Source organism: Lissotriton helveticus, chromosome 3_2, assembly GCF_964261635.1.
Source record: "Lissotriton helveticus chromosome 3_2, aLisHel1.1, whole genome shotgun sequence".
NCBI lineage: Eukaryota > Metazoa > Chordata > Amphibia > Caudata > Salamandridae > Lissotriton > Lissotriton helveticus.
In genome coordinates, this window is record NC_136062.1 from 483,324,876 (window position 1) to 483,330,875 (window position 6,000).

Here is a 6,000-nt window from a genome sequence, read left to right on the forward strand (position 1 = left end):
CGTGCGCTTGATTATCCAGTACTTTTTTACCATTACATAGTTCCAAGCCTGCACAAAAATATAGTCTGTAGGGCAATGTTGTTTTCCTACTCTAAAAGTCTGTGTGGCCGGGTGGTCTGCGTGCAACCTGCCATTTAAACATATTAATCCCGTAGAGCCCAGAAACTTCCCTAATGCTTCATTCTGATTGGTATATTCACACGTTGGAAATTTTGCTGACCCTATATTATAAGAGCTCAAAATTTCCTCGAACCAGTGATCTATCTTTTCATAATTTAGTTTGTGGTTAAAATCGCCCATTATCACCATTACATCTGTTCCATAGATTTCATTTAAATTAATTATATCCTTTTTAAAAAGCCCCATTTCTGTATCATATTTTTTTTGAGAACTCCATTGAATATATACATTCATAAGGCTCAGATTCTCCTCCTTCCCTTCGCTACTTGACAAGAATACCTTACAAACCAACAACCATTTACATGCTGTGCTGATTAACTTAGCCTTTTTCACTAGCCTGGTTGAGGTGATAGTCATAATCCCACCCGACGGGCGATTGATGAATTTGAACAAACCCTTCAACCACTGGGGTGTTGCTGCATAGCCATGTTTCCTGCAAACAAATAATATCAACGTACTTTGCAACGTGGTTTAAACTATCTAACTTTGCATATCCTCCCAATCCATTTATGTTCCATGATATTATTCTCAGGCTATGCGACAACTCAGTGTCCTAATCGATTTCACTAAGAAGACCACAACCTATATTTTAACCTTACAGTGCACTCCCAAGATGAAATCCCCAGGAGCAAAAGCCATAAGATTCGGAGCAAAAGGTGTTCTCAATTTGTATGCTACAGAACTGGGAAGCAGACGCTGCCCTTGGAGGATAAATCATCTGTTAAGTTCAGAACACTAACCTCACTCTCGATTAACCTAATTGCATTGCAGGTAAAGGAGACCTCACTCTATCATATAATTACTTCTCAGGAGCTAAGAAATCAAAATATAACAAACGAGATAGAGAGCACACTCAGCAATCTGTCTTGACAGGTGTGCAAGTCTCCTTGCTACTGAATACATTACTCAACATGGAGGCCTTCTGGAACCAAACTGACTGAGGCATCTTTTATGGTTTATATTGGAAACCTTCATATCCTTTGGTGGCGGAGAGTGGGTCAAGGCATCACACACCGCTGGAATATGCAAGCACAGTCAGAGTAGACCTTGGAATGCAGAAACTGTGTTCTGAGGGAAACAGCACCAGGAAGCTTATCCTTAAACATTTTTCCAACGTCTTGAATCTGATCTGCAGTAAGTAGCTGAGCCTCTGGCTGGGGTTGTCATCAAAGTTAGGAAGTCACAACTTGGGAAGGTTACAACTTAGTTAATCATATTCATTGCTGGACCTGCTGTTGTTTCAGATGTACAAGGCTTGAACGCCTTACGTACTATATGTTTTAACAAAACAGAAAAGATGAATGTTTATACTTTTTTTGTACTATGCATGTACAGTGAAGCTGTATACGTTAAAGGAGTATGAACCATTAGCAAGTCAGCCACAACGGCCTAATAACTCATAGCTACAGCCAGCTTTATCTTCAATCTGTTCTTTGACCGTTTTATACAAATTATGCATCATTTAACAGAGCTTCTGGATTGAAAACTTTACATCTGGCATTATAATGCTTTTATCTGTTTCTCATTGAGGAACATTACCTCTTTCTCTAGAGAAGAGCAACAGGGGAAAACAAAAATTACTCTCTGCCTCTGACAATGCAAAACTCTGTACATCTCATCCTTTCACTGGGAGAATATGTAACCACTTACTCCAACAGATTGAGAGTGCAATGGGGCCTTAGCATGATGAAGGAAAACTCAATAGAAGTTGCTTCTGGCAGACTCTATAACTAGTGGTCCAACTGTGCCTCCAGTGGATGGGCTTCTATCACGCCTAGGTGGGTGCCACAAAGTAGTTAGTGGTGGTCTAACTGTGCCCCCAGAGGTTAGGCTTCTGGTGTTCTAGGGTGGACATGATACAGTGGATAACTGGCAATTTAACAGGGCCTCCATAGTTACTGCCTCCTATTGGGCTTACTTGTGGTTTAGCAAACCTGCCATTGCATGGGTCTCCTATTTCTCCTGGTAAACATCATGTAGTGGTTACTGGAGATTCAAGAGTGCCTCCACAGGTTGAACTTCAACCACAGCCCTTTGGGCAATGTCATGCAAACTTGGGAACTCACCCATATAGAATTAGGGGTGCTACAGTGCCAGCATTCAGATCAGCGAAAAACACCTGGGCTCTCCAAAACTGATTTGACGTCAAATGACACACGACTATAAATATTGCCTACAAAACTATTTCTCACATCTCTTGAACAACTCTTCACACACACAGCGGCGCTACATACTCTGCTGAGACATGTATGGAACAACCCATTGCACAAATATTTATTTCTCCAATCAAGCAGAGGTTTCCAATGACTAGCTTCCGTACCCTAGAAGTATTCTCAGGAGGGGAGTTAAGCCAGTACATCAATCAGAGGGTCTGTGCTCATTAAAGACAACACCATTACTACACTCAAACCTTAAGCGACAGCCATTTAAACCAATGACAGGGCCTCAAGCTAACAAACACAGTGTCTTAAACATGACCATCTGCTCCCACTTCCAGATCTAGCAAAAGTCACAAGGATATCAAACATTTTTTTGGCTCTGCCTACCACTGTGCGTGTCAAAAGTGGTACAGGAAAGAAAAGTGTCAGCAGTGGCCAGAGCAGGAGTCAAAGTTGAGTCACTGAAGCGAGGGGCTGCAGGAGTCAGAGAGAAAGTGTGTGAGTTGGGCGCACAATCACCCAAAGAGCTGAGAAGATCAATAACTCAAGACAATTAGGAACCTCACTAATTTCAGAGAGATGGTTGTAGCATGTGCATGTATTTGTTTAAGCCTGTGTGTACGTAGATGTATACATTTATATGTGACCGTTTGTCTTACATGGTCTTTCTCCCTTAAATTGTTGCTCCCTAAAAATTATGCATGGTGTGAAGTACCAACAAAGGGATGTGTTACGCACCATCATTCCGGGTTCATCTAAGGAACAACTTTGTCCATCCTGGTACAATAAAAAACATATCTGATGTATTTTGGGCATTCTTTGTCTAGCAATCATTATCATAGCGTGACCATGACTGACCTAATTGTGTCCATCCCTTACATAATAGTGGCTGCACTTGCATCATATTGGCCATGAGTGACATATTGTGGGAATCCTGCCCATTACGGTAGACATGCTTGGCAAAATAGTGTAGTTTAATGGGGAGTATTATTGACATATATGTTTATTTGGCATCAGGGTGATTATACATGTGATGTGACTTTAATGCCTTGGCATTTGAAGCAGAATCTACCCATGTGAGGCATTTGTGCAACTGAGTAGCTGATTAAAGTGACAAGCTGATAAACGGGGACTGTTTATTTACTGCACATGAAAATGGGTATTTTCAATGCAAAAACTCTATTTTTCAGAATCAATTAATCTTTGGGAAATTAAATAAGTTACCAATAATTCTGAAGAGGGCACGTGGCACTGTTTGCAGGCTTGGCACACTGGGGAAGGTACTGAGCTCTGTTTGCTGGGTAGTGCGTATGCTACTGATGGCTGGTGTAGACACAAGACATCTAGCTCTGAGTGGGAGGGGCAGACCTCTCTCTGAATGCTGTGGAGACACTATGTCCTTGCTTGGTTGCTGGAAAGGGGCCGTGCCTGATAACAAGGGGGGCTTACTTGCTGGGGTTGGCAGATCCTCTGCTTGCTGAGGCACAATGTTCCCCATAGAGCAAGATCTAGGCCTCTACCTATGGAAAGAGCATATGCTGGGACTGTAGCTCCGGCTGCTCCCCATGGATGCCATACGTCTGTGCTTGCTGTTGAGGGCACTGGCCTCTCTTGCTGGCCGTGGCTCCTGCGGCTGGTTCCAGATGTAGACGTAGACATCTGGCTGGGGTGTAAGAGGGGCAGGACTATCTCTCTGTGAATGCTGGGGAGACAATATGTCCCTTCCTGGTGACTCGAAAGGACCATGGCTCTTAATATGCCTTTTAAGAAGGGGGTGCTTATTTTGTTGTGCATGTATTTTGTTTTCAGGCCTCTGCTTAGTGTGGAGGGCACAATCCCCCCAGAGAGCAGGGTCTAGGCCTCTGTCTATGGAGAGCATATGCAGCTTGCTAAAAGCATATGAGGCAGCCCTGGCTGCTCCCTAGATATGCCACGTCTGTGCCTGCTGTGGAGGGCACTGGCCCCTCTTGTTGGCCATGGCTCCTGCTTCTGGTTCCAGGGTCTAGGCATCGGTCTATGGAGAGAGCATCTGCTGCTTGCTGGGGGCATGGGGTGCAGCTCTGGCTGCTCCCCAGTGATGCCACGTCTGTGCTCGCTGTGGAGGGCACTGCCCCCCCCGAGAGCAGGGTCTAGGCCTCTGTCTATGGAGAGCATATGCTGCTCTCTGGGGTGCAGCTCTGGCAGCTCCACAGGCATGGCACTCCTCTGTGCTTGTTGTGGGGGGCACTGCCCCCCCAGAGAGCAGGGTCTAGGCCTCTTCCTACGGAGGGAGCATCTGCTGCTTGCTGGGGGCAGCTCTGGTTCTCCCCAGTGATGCCACGTCTGTGCTTGTTGTGGGGGGCACTGCCCCCCCCCCCAGAGAGCAGGGTCTAGGCCTCTTCCTACGGAGGGAGCATATGATGCTTGCTGGGGGCAGGCATGCCTCTCCTCTGCACTGGCTGTGGGGGGCCCTGGCCCCCGCTGCTGGCCGCTCACATCTGTCCGGGGGGTAGGAGGGGGGGCTGTCTGCTGGCCCTGCAGGCCTCGAGGGGCAGTGGAGGGCGCCGGTCCTCGAGGCTGGGGGAGGACGGGGGGCGTCAGTGACAGGGGCCAGACACCCTCACGCGCAGGGGCCCTGGCCGGGCCACAGGGCTTCGCCAGGCCTGGGGGGCGGGGGCTCGGACTGCGGGGGGGCTCCGGGGGCTGAGAGTGTTCACGGGGGCCCAGGGGGGGGTCTTACCTGCTCCTCTCCGGCTCCAGGGGGGGTGGGGCTGCTGCGTGCACTCTGTGGCCGCCTCTTTCCTGGACCCGTGAGCCCCGGAGCGCCGAGAGCATCGATGGCAGGGAGCGCCGACAGCATCGATGGAGCGCCGAGGAACGGCTCAAACCGCAGGCTTCGCGTGCTGCTGGCTCTGCGCATGCGCCCAAAGCGGCAGCCAAGTTAAGGTCAGGCGCTTCTTCGGCTGCTTCCCTTTCAAGACAGATGACAGGGTGATTCCAATCACATAGGCGTTGCCTGACTCTAACATGGCCACTCCTGTGTAGACAAGTACGCGTGCGCACACCAGGAAGCGGGGCCTACAAGGTTCCACGGAGAGCGCAGAAAGCATCGAGCGACGTCTATAAAATCGAGCGCCGAACGACCGGCTCGAACACAACATTCCGGGAGCATCGAACCTGAGGTCCCTTGTTGCTGCCAAGCGTTGTTGGATGGGGCGAGAGGCGCACAACTTCATACAGGCCAATAGACCCGATTCAGGAGGGAAACTACCGATTTTCAAGCCAAAAATGGCTTTATTTCAGCTGTCTCCCGCCTGAAATTGCATTTTCTGCAATAGAAGTCAATGGAGAATTTTCATTCTCCCATTTTTTTTATTATTTTAAATCTCCCACGTCCCTGTCCTAAAATGTTGGCATGTATGCAACTGGGCTCAAGTTTTCCCGGTTGAGCGAGTACATATCAATTTGTGCTGGTTGCTAAAATATTGATCTATTTTAAAAATGAACTCTGTGCTGTTTTTAGAATACAGGGCTGGACATTTGTGTGGGTGAGAGGCCCAGCCTGTGCTGCAGATCTATGCACTGTCCCTGCGCTGGCCAAGAGCTGGAGCGGCCCTCCAAGAACTGTGTGTGAACGAAGCTCCCACAGCAGCAACCTTGTCAGGCACCTCAGCAGACCCCG

At 48.0% G+C, this 6,000-nt stretch overlaps 1 protein-coding gene across 3 annotated transcripts in view; it reads right to left on the bottom strand.

Moving 5' to 3' along the window:
• AMBRA1 (autophagy and beclin 1 regulator 1) overlaps nucleotides 1-5,198 on the bottom strand; it is a 581,139-nt gene extending 575,941 nt beyond the window's left edge. For all 3 annotated transcript variants that reach the window (XM_078684411.1, XM_078684412.1, XM_078684409.1), the window contains exon 1: nucleotides 5,059-5,198. The gene's annotated coding sequence lies outside the window, so the exon portion shown is untranslated. The remainder of the gene's footprint in view (nucleotides 1-5,058) is intronic.
• Between the last annotated feature and the right edge of the window lie 802 nt (nucleotides 5,199-6,000).